Raw genomic sequence first — 12,032 nt, 5'->3', positions numbered from 1 at the left:
AGAGATATTGCATCATAATAGTTGCAAGAATCATTTGTTTAGTTGTAATTTTATGTTATTAAAAAATGGTGATCAACTTTATAATTAATTTCAAGGATAAATAGCAAACATTTGTTGCACAGACGATAAAAAAAACAACAAAGAATACATAATTTCACACTGTTAGGGTGGAAAATACTTACCTGCAGTAGGTTAAAGAAGTAACTGTCATGTTAAAAATTAACCAATTTAAAATTATTACATGTGATTTAACTCTACTGAACACATTATTATGCATTTAAGTAAATATATGTAAAAAATTGTTTTTTTTTTTTATGTGCTAACCTGGTCAGTGTTGATTACTCAAGATACATTTCATTTGCTATTCTTTTTTAACTCTGCAATGAATTAGTTGGTCTTAGATTAATTCTTTGACTGTTGGGTTGGTTTCTCTAGAGGTTTTCCTTCACAAACATACACAGTAAAGTTATAAAGCATGAACTTAAACATTTCATTAGTTTATACCACTGCCAGCATAAATGGTGGCAAGTCTCCTTGTAAAAAGCCAAGGATGATTATGACAATAATAAGATGTTTATTACAATTACTGAAATCATAGCATAAAGAACAGCAATATGACAAGCTGTAACAGTGATGTTATACATTGACTATCCTGTTGGATAGTCAATGTACAACTCCACTTACTCTCATATTCATTCAAAATACCAAAGCATGCACTAAGCAATATGTATTGTTAATAATAGAAATGCAAAAGAAATGATTTTAATAATTCAACAGATACAAATTTAATTCAAGGAATTAAATTATTTGTTCAGTGTCTACTTGAGATAGCAGTGCAACTGCTCTTAGTGCCACAGCCACATATATATTCTTAATGAAGAGTACATGTTTCATCACTATGAAGAAAATACTAGCAAAAATAAATAAAATAAATTATACTTTGTTATCCATGAAGGGCATTTCAAAAGTAACCTCCCAAGTCAAAAGATATATCAATGGAAAAAAAAAAAAGATGGTGTATGAAAATAAAATAGACTTCAAACTATTTCTCAAGATAATCTCCTTTAATAAATTTCTCTGTGGAATAACAAATGTTCCAAAATAAAACTCTTCAAGTTGCTTTTGGAACCATTTTCTCATTTCTACTTTGACCTATTCATCATTTCCAAAATGGATGCTCCTGGAATGTGCATTTTCATTTTAGAAATAAGTCTGGGCTCTGGGGAGGATGTTCCACAGTTTTGAAACCAATCTCTTTGGTAACTATTCAAGTGAATGCACTTTTGTGGCCTTACTGTCATGTTGCAAAAGCAATGGCTATACTTCATTATCATGAACGTGATAATGAGGTATATGCACTTTCTTAAGGTGTTCATATATATATAGCATTGCAAATTTACTGCTCTACCTTTCACTTCTAGAAATTGAAGAGATCGGGCTTGAAGTTGTGGAAAATCCTCCGTACATTCCAGACTTATCTCTTGGTTGTTAGTTATTTATATTTTTAAAGTTTTCTTGATTTCAGGTTATTTTCTGAACTGAATACACATTTCAGTAGTATCTATTTTGAAAATGAAGAGCAGCTCGAAGTGGTAAAGGTGAGTAAATGGTTTCAGAAACAATCTGAAGAGAATGTTTTTATACTATGACAGCTTTGAGAAACTTATGCAATGGAGAAAATGCACTGAAAGGGAGGGAGATTGAGAAATAATGTATGAAAATAAAACAGAATTTAAACAATTTTTTTTTTACTGTTCTCTTTCTCTGTTCTGGGTGAAAAACTATCACAATGAATGCATTACTTTTGGAATGCTCCTCAAATAATTCCTTCCTGTGTTGATTATAAATCATTGTATAGATCCTTTCCATTTCACAATTTAATAGCTTTACCAAATGAAAGAGGAAATTGACCCTTAACTGAAAACCTTAGATCTAGAGTGGTATTTTCTATCATTTATTCCGACCATCAAAAACTAAGACCCCCCCCCAACTCGCTCTTTCTCACATGCACAAGAATATATACACAATATTCAAGTACATGCAAGAAAAAAAACTGTCATATGAAGGAGAATTTCAGATTATCTTCTGTAAAATAAAATTACTATTAGTGTATTATACATATTAAATAAATTACATTTTTTTCAAGTGCAGTATAAAAATTATTTTTAACTCCAGACAAATAAAAGGAAAAAAGCATTTTTTTCATTTGCAATTGAAAGCAAATGGATTAAAGCATATTTTTGCCCAGTCCAGTTAGTGCTAAATGAAAAATGTTCAATAAGCAAGGAAAAACTGATTCAATATAATTTCTTGAATGGCTCAGTTTGTCTTAGTTCTTTTAACTCTTCAAAATTATCTAATCCTCAAATATATAGATTGCTTCATTGCCATTCATTATTTTGGCTTACCAAATGCTGTTTTCATATGATTCAAATGTATTAATCGCTGAGGCAAGATCAAGAAAAACTGCCAAGAGGAAAGAATATCGAAACAGGATGAAGTAATGCAGAGCAAGAAAACTTAGACCATGTTAGCAGCTTCAAAAAATACTTAGGAACAGTGAATATGCCATCATCCTGCTTTTAATTCATGCACAGTATGTGAAACGAGCAGCTTGGTGGATCATGAGACCTAATATACATACTGCTCACATAGAGTGCCAGCCAAATGCAGGGTGTACAAAATGTCTGGAAATATAGTTTAAAAAACTTTTTGCCTGTATGTCAGTTACATCTTCATATAATTCATATTTTTAGCCTTAATTTATTATTAATGACTGGACCAATGGCTTTAAATTTAGAGGTGCCAACTGAGATTATCTTCTTATAGGACCAAGAAGGTTGGCCCCAGAAGAGTCTAAAGACTTTAAGAGAAGGCATCCAGAAAGAAGACCAATTACCCATAGTATGATATGCAAATATCTGTACATTTAAAGAAATTTAATCTTTAGCAGACAAACTTTGGTCAGCAAACCTAACAAGGCTGATTACATGGGAGATGTTACTGTTAAAATTATGAAGTCCAATAAAATCAGGGCGGTAGATGGCGTTGATGGAGATGATTCGTAGTAGCGGTTAGGTGTAGAGACAGTTGTAGATGTCCTCCCGCGATGAGTCTTCGGACTCCTTGGAGGTATCAGGAATAATAATAATAATACCACCAACTGAGAGTAATGAAAAGTACTTTATATGATTTTCTAAGGCAGCAAAAGTTCCATCCTTAAAAATTACAATTATTGAAGCATACAACATATGATTATCTGGATTGGAAAGGCAAACATAAGCCAATAATTTCTTAGCTGAACTAACATTTTATGTGGAGTGTTATTTTCAGATGAAGCAAACTGTCATTGTGAAGGGAGAGGTAAAAAAGCAAAACTACTGATATTGAATCCTCAATGGATTTCGCAACCAAATTCGAGGGCCTGGAAATGTAGTCTTATATAGATGTCCATTCTTTTATTCTGGGAATAGTGACTTCAAAAAATACTTAACAGTGAAGTTCCTAAGTGAAAATACTTAGGAACGGTGGTGAGACTAATCTGGCCATCTTAAAGAATAAGATGATACTGGATTCCATCGGTAAATGATCAGAATGGTTTATGCAAGATGGTGGCCCCACTCATTTTGCCCACAAAGAATGACTATACAGGAACTGGATTCCATTGATCAGAATGGTTTATACAAGATGGTGGCCCCACCCATTTTGCACCAGGTTCAAAACTGGTTGGAGTCCCAAGATCTTTTGACTAATACCCCGGATTTTTCTTTCTAGAGCTGTGTTAAGAAAAAAAAATTATTGTATATCAAAATCCAAAACCTCATCCGCAAGAACAAATCACTTATCACCTATCATAATGTCAAAATCCAAAACCTCATCCGCAAGAACAAATCACTTATCACCTATCATAATGTCAAAATCCAAAACCTCATCCGCAAGAACAAATCACTTATCACCTATCATAATGTCAAAATCCAAAACCTCATCCGCAAGAACAAATCACTTATCACCTATCATAATGTCAAAATCCAAAACCTCATCTGCAAGAACAAATTACTTATCACCTATCATCAATAATGGTTTCTAATGAGGTTGAAGAAAAATATATTGACCATATTAGTTGAAACTATAATTGACATTTTGGTTAAAAACATTTTTTTTTTTCCATATTTCCAGACACATCCAGAAAGATAGGTCCATTCAGAATTTACCACCAAATAAGATATGGGAGAGGGATTGCACATGCATGGTAGCATAGCTTGATTCATTAGCTAGCTGTTGACCATTTTAATTTTATTCCATTATCATTTGTTGTCATTTTTGAATAATTTATAAGCGTTGTCATAAAAAATCCCTACAGTTGTAAGGTTCGTAGGATTTTGTTGGCAGAAAAAAATTGTTTTTTTTTCTTGTATCATGAATGGTGATGAAATGTGGATTTCGTACACAAATATTGAGTCAAAACGACAATCAATGCAGTGGCACCATTCATCACCTCTGATCAGTCACATCATCGCTCAAAAAAAAAAAAAAAAAAAATGATGGCCACTGTCTTCTGGGACAGAAAAGAGATCTACCTCATAGACTTTCTTCAGTGATGAACCACAATTTTCACGTTCATTCTTTCCACCAGAATGTCTATCAGCACCCTTCTTTAAAGCACAACCCCATTGTTTAACTTTACTGTCACTCATTATGTTAGGCCTGTAAACCTTACACAGGAGTCAATAAATTTCTGTGGCATTACTGTTTTCTGCCAACAAAATCCATATCATACCATGACCCTTGGAACTGACAGGATTTTATCACAAACCTCATAAGATATTTGTATAAGACAACAAACGATAATGGAACGAAAGTAAAAGGTAACAATTAGCTAATGAGTCACTCTATGCTACCACACACATGCACCCCCCCATCCCATATCTTATTTGTCAGTAAATTCTAAATGGACTGATGTGCCTCATATCGTGACGTGACATTTTGAATTATATTTCAAAAGCAATAAAGTATCAATTACTGTGAGTATTCTGCTCTAAACAATATTGCATCATATGGAGTGACCACAACGTCCTGTTACTCCTTTTCATAATTAGCTACATGTTCATGTGGTATATGTAAATATTTACATATTTTCATTTACATATCTACATGTATAAATATACCACATGTATTCATCCAGTATTAAATATTTTTATTTTTTTAATTTGATGTTTGTTGTTTTTCATATTGTCAGGTTGAGCAATGGCTGATAAGAATAATTGCACTGCTGAAGTATGTGTCATTCTCAGTTGTTAGAGGCATGACATGAAAGGGCTGCAAGCTGATTTCAACAAGATCTTCCAAAAACAAACACTGTTGGAGTGGAAGAAGAAACTCTTTAGCACTGATAGTGTAAAAGATAAAATAATTGGTAGACCAACAAAAAGGGGAAACAGTGCAAATAAAGTTGAAGAGCGAGTATGTTGTGAAATCACCAACGAAATCTGCATAAAAGAGCACTGGAACTACCTGGTTGATATTACATAATACAAAAATTGATCTATATTACTCTGTTTGGTCAAGAATTATCTGACAGGAATTTATATCGAAGGATGGATGGAGGCATGTCCCAGATTACTTCAAACTTTTAACGCATGTTGAAAGCATGCCACAGTCATTTTTTAAGCAATATATGTGCCATATATCTGGTCAGTCACGAAATGTGATGTTTTGTTCAAAGGAAAAACCCTCACTATCACAAGGAATTAGAACACAACCTCCCTCACATTAGGGTATGAACTGGCATGGACAGCTAATGATTGTTCAGACATTACTTTTTTTTTTTGACAGTGTGGTTAATAAGGACTGATACCAGGATATGTTAAGGAACTGGTTTGTACTCTCTTCAGAAAAACCTCGGAATCAAAGAAGAATGCTGGTTTCATCACCATTGAGCACCAAACATTATGCCATCGCAGTTCATGAACATTCTCAATTAGATGTTTCCAAGACAGTGGATTGCCTATGGGGCACCTCTCTTGTCAACTCTGACTTATCAACAGGCAACAATTCATTATGAAGATTCATAAAGGATATTCATGATACCACCACTGACCTCAAAGATTCTGTAACATTCACTTTGACATACTTCAAATGAGATGAAAGATGTTACAAAATCTTGAGTGAAGGGTCCTTTCTTATGAAAATCATTGGGGAACACACCCACACTGATCCATTGGATAACTAAACCTACTGTTTAATAAAATTTCTTTATTTGTATTGCAATAAACAAATCTCACATTGTAAGAGCCATGTGATTTATATTTTATCAATTTCATATAAGGGACTTTGTGGCAACCCTGTCTCTGCTACGAGATCATTAATAGCTAAGTAACATAGATAATTAGCACCAGTATCCTGCAATGGATATTATGTTCATAACTTGTTCAAAGTTATATGCAAAACTTGAGCAGTAACAGTATGATTGAATTATGATTTGAAACAGAGCTTTGATTATATGCAAAGTATATAATATTAAGCAGACATAAGCGATCCTATTTTTTTTTTTTTTTTCAGAATAAAAAAAAAATCCAAAGATGCATTAACTTGCAGGGCCATCTATGTTTTTTTCCCTCTTGGTTTACAGTGGTGAAGGTGCTTATTATTATTTTTAGTGGTGTACCTCAAGGTCCTTGTTGTCCAATCTATACATTAATGACACGAGGGAGGGTCTAACAGGAGATGTACAATTCTTTGCTGATGATGTAAAGATAGGCAGGGCAATCAGGGATATTACTAATATCACTTACATATCAACAGGAGAGAACTTTGTCCTATCTTACTAACAATAAGGCTTATGAAATCCAACATTACTTGTCCATAATAAATCACGGGTCCTATTATGTTAACTGAAGATATGATGGAGAGTATTAAGATAGTTTTATATTTTACTAAATGTATTTCTACTCACTTATTACTAAAAAATTAATAGTTTGCTCACATTAAAAACTAGTATTATGTCACTGTAAAGAATGATGCCGAAGCTAAGGCTATGAGATACATGTATGCCTAATAACTATGTACGTTCTGAACTGTATCCATTTTTAAGACAAAAACCAAGACACGTCCACATGAAACTGGCTTAATCTAGTTATTTTGGTAATGAATAAAGGATTAAGATCAGTACAGTTTGGAAAGCCAGCTGTAAAAACAAATATTGAGTGGAAATACAATTAGTAAAATATAATAAAACTATCTTAATACTTCCCATCATAAATAACATGCAATGAACTTTTTTTTTCCCCTGAAAAAACTAGTTCATCTGCTGATGAATGCATATGCAATTCCTAATGAATTTCCACCCTATCTGCACAACATAAATTCAGGATATAAAACAAGTCAAGAAAGACTTATGGATCATTAACTCCAGGAACAATATACTTGTAGTGCTTAATCAAATACAACAGAAAATTCATATGATCAGTGTATTACATATGCTAAAACTGAAGTGATTCCTCAAATCAAGAAAGCAGTTCACATTATTTCTAACCCCCTTCCCCCTCCAAAAAAAAGGTTCCAGTAAGTTTTGTTAGTGATATGCCAGCTTAAGGAGTGACAAGCACAAAATAATTAAATAAATACAATTTAACCTCAGTCCAATACAAAAAAAAAAAGGCATCCGGCAAGGCGACACCATATCTCCCAAATTATTTACAGCTGTACTAGAGAAAGTCTTTAGAAGCCTTAATTGGGAAACAAAAGGAATAAACATAAATGGAGGAAAGGCTGCGTCATCTGAAATTTGCAGATGATATTGCCCTAATAGCAGATAATCTTGAAGATCTGGAAGAAAGGCTAAATCAAGTATCCAAAGTAATTGGATTAAAAATAAATAGAGAAAAAACAAAATTAATGATGAATAAATACATAAAACCATAGCACTGTCAAAGTTGAAAACCATGAAATAGAACAAGTTACTTCATATGTATATTTGGGCCAATTGTTATCCTTTGAGGATTGTCCAAGAAAAGAGATTGAATGAAGAATTCACCTTGGATGGATGGCTTATGGGAAAATGAGACACATATTCAGAAGTGACATTCCTATGAGTCTAAAAAGGAAAGCTTTTGACTAGTGCATACTTCCGGAGGAGAAACATGGACTTTAACAGAAGCCCTAAACAAAAAGCTGAGAACAATACAACATCGCATGGAGAGAAGTATGCTAAAAATAACATTAAGAGATAGAAAGAATACTTGGATAAGATCTTAAACAGGTGTCATCAATATTGTAAAATACATTAAACAGGCTAAGTGGAGATGGGCTGGTCAGATACAGTGACGGGAGATGGACTAGAAAAACAACGGACTGGAGCAATACAAAGAAGAAGACCGAGAAGAAGGTGGAGGGATGAAATGGAACAAATTGTAGGAGTGAGATGGATGGGAGAGGCAGAAAACTGAGTGGTCTGGAAAACATGGGGGAGACCTTTGTCCAGCAATGGACAGAACCAAAAGGTTGAAGAAGAACCTCAGCCCATGTCAGTGGGACATTTTTGTCCAGCCAAAAACTACTGGTTGTAACATCTTTCAGGATGGGGCAGGTAGCACCATCTGTGATAGCAGTAAAAATACTTTAGGCTGAGCACTACAATGTAGGCTGGTAGTTTCAGTTTGTCCTTTCAGGTGTAAAGAGGCCTCGAAGTTGCTGAAGGACAAAAAAGTCCCACCAACATGAGGAATGGGTGTCAAATGAAATTGAGTTTGTGCTCGTTTTCATTTTTTTTTACTGTCTGGTGATATTTTTGTGCAAAAATTACTAAGGGTGAGGCAAGTGTTAAAAAAATTTTTTACAATTTTGGTCAAAAAAAAAATTGTTTTTGAGAAATATATTTTTTCGAAATTTTTAGCTCCAAAAATGGCTCTTCGCAATTGAAATGAGATTGTTTATTCTCTCTGCGAGCGTGAGCAAATTAATCATGTCGAGAGCAAGGTGTCTGAAGAAGAAAAACACTTAGAAACAGAAGAAGAAGGCGATAATTTTTCCACTGAAGAGAACTTCGAGCGGCCAGTTACTCCAACTGTGGGATGAAGACCTTATATTTGAGGTAGAAACAGTCACAAATGGTCTTCAAATGCTCCGGAAACATGTGGTTGTCGATCATCAGATTCGAATGCATTTTCTGTCTCCATCAAGAGATGTGTTAAATATTTGTTGTCCATTAGACGCATGAAGCTGGCGGCATTTTGAACATTATTATTTAGCATACTAATCAAAACATTTGATCTGTTGCGAGTAACGTAAATGATACATTTTGAATGAATATTTTTATTAAATAAATCATGTAAATAAAAAAAATCATGCATTTATACCATTTTTTTTTACCTTTTTATGATTGCTGTAAAATTAGCAATTTTTAATTGCAAAAATAATTATTGTAATTTAAAGATATGATTTTGTCATTTTGTGTTAATGTACATACATTTACCTACAAAACTAAAAACAAACAAACAAGGGTTTTGGTCTATTACAAGCACAGATATGAATTTTTTAAAATTTTCAGTCTTTTTTGCACTTTTCCGATGCTTATTTGTTTAAACAATTACTTAATTTAATTTTTTTTTTGCTATTTTTATTGATTGTACCATGTTCTGGAATATATTAACAATGTGCTCTGTGAACAGCAGCTTAATTATTCAATAAAAACATCATTTAATAAGCCCCAGACACAAAAGTCACACCGACATGGTTTACATTGATCGAAAACAGTGACATGGGCTAAGGGTTAATCAACATCTGAAATGGTATCTGCATTTTAGAAAGAAACAGGAATGCAAATAAATAATTTACAGACAAATTAATTATTTACAAACTGATGTTTTGCTAACTCAAGCTAGCATTACATCAAATGTATACAATGGATGAACTGGACTACCTCCTGAAATAACATGGAATCAGAACTGTATACCAATTTCTAAACAAAGTTTTCACCCCCCCCGAGACAAGGATTCCATGAGACTAGGATCCTCTTCTCACTTTCCCAAGTGTTTATAGCATTCCCTGCCAGTGTGGAACCCAGTGTTTTTGATAGACAGGATGGACTACCTGGTCAGAAAAAAAGAACTTGCACACACCTGGTATGGATAACCCAAAAAAGCAGACTATCATCACATGCCTTACATGAAGACCATTTCAAAGAGACTGTTCCTGGAAGCAGCACAAGTTCAACAGAACCCAGTTAACCGCACAGAAATTATGGTGTGTTCCTGTACAGATTTTGATGCACTGCCTTATCTACCTATCAGCATTAATAACAGAAATTACCACAAAGAGCACCACTGTCATTCCCCATCATGTGATTATCCTTGTTTGCAAAGTCATTTTCTTTCTTGTCTTCAGTGACTGTGTATTGTTAAAATGCCTCTGATAATGCTAGCTTCAGCCAGTAAAATGTTGACTTGTAAATAACTACTCTCAATCAGTAAATTATTTATTTGCATTCTTGTTTCTAGATAATTTTTTGTTCCAGAAATTTCAACACAAATCAAAAAAAGAAAATTGATCTTGTGTCAAAAATGGGTATTCTGAATTATTTTCATGAACAGACCTATATACAAGGTGTCAGACATGTAAAGACCTCAAAATATATTAACATCACATAACTAACTTCATTTTAATCTATTGCTAAGTAAATTTTTAACAATTAAAGCAACAAAGATTAAATATTAAGAACATAATGACAGAGAGATTTAAACACTGAATTCACATATAAAACATTTTGATAAAAAGTATCAAACTTGTGCTTTTCTTGTGATCATAAAAACAGTCAAGTTTAAATGACCCATATGAGATTTTTAGCATTTCAATCAGTGAAATAATGCATAATTAAACAATGAAATGCATAGCTAGGATTTAAATTCTGAAAAAAAAAAATAAATAAATAAAACTACATGCTTCAGAAACAGAAATATTAAAATAACTTAAAATATTTTTAATATAATAAAAAGAACTTGAAATCATTTATATGAAGATTATTCCAGTAACAAATTTACCAGCAGGATCACAGATATAGTAGTCTGAAGATTATTATAGCTTGCACCCTTCAGTTGGAAAAGGCCTAAGTTTTTCTCGTCGTGGAATCTTTATATGGTTTTTTTCAATTGAAGGCGAGTTTATAAACAAAATATACTAGTGGTGGTGATGGGCAATAGATGGTGTTGTGTGTAGATGATGGTGTCTAATCTTTAAAGGTACCTGTGGCATGACTATAAATAATAAATTACACAATAATCACAGTAACTTTAATTAAAGTTAATTACTGTGGTTATCATGTAATTTATTATTGAAAGTGGTAGTAGTTCTGTGTAGTTGGTGGAGACAGAGTTGTAGAGTGCCTTCCCTTGATGAGTCGCAGGACTCCTTCGAGGTGTCACGTAATAATACTAATAACTTAGCAATTATTTATTGTTTTGTGTAATGTTTTTTATTCTCTGCAGAGAGAGTAGGTGTAGCTGCTTTAGACATATATCTAACTTTTGGAGAATGAGAAGCAGTCAATCTCCACCACAACCAATCATAGATATTTAACCCATGATCACTAATTTTAACAACATCTGGTGAAGAGAGACAAATGTTGCCACCCCATGGTCCCTAACCCTAATGAAATTGTCTGAAATAGCGCAAGTTCTACAGTTAGTTTTCTTGTGTTCCAGAAAAAATACCCACTTGCCCATGCCAGAGACTGACTAACTTGGGAACTGGTTGAAGGGGTTAGAGAAAAAGTGTCTGTAGTCAGTGACTACAATTGAACTTAAAATGTCATTCTTTGGATTGCCTAGTGCTATTGATGCAAATGACATTTTCACAGGGCTACACAAGTCACTCTCAAAAGAAGTTATTTTTAATTATAAAATGTCATATTTTACAATTAAATGCATCTTTCTTTCATTACAGAAAGAAATACAGTACAGTCTTCACACAGAAGTAACTTGAGTTTAGCTTTCTCCAGTTTCAATCAAAGGATTGCTGATTTTAAATGGAAAAATTCTTCA

The sequence above is a fragment of the Typopeltis vanoorti genome, chromosome 23 (genome assembly GCF_054136105.1).
Source record: "Typopeltis vanoorti isolate ZY-2024b chromosome 23, IOZ_Tvanoo_1.0, whole genome shotgun sequence".
Taxonomy (NCBI): domain Eukaryota; kingdom Metazoa; phylum Arthropoda; class Arachnida; order Uropygi; family Thelyphonidae; genus Typopeltis; species Typopeltis vanoorti.
This window is presented reverse-complemented; position numbering follows the sequence as displayed.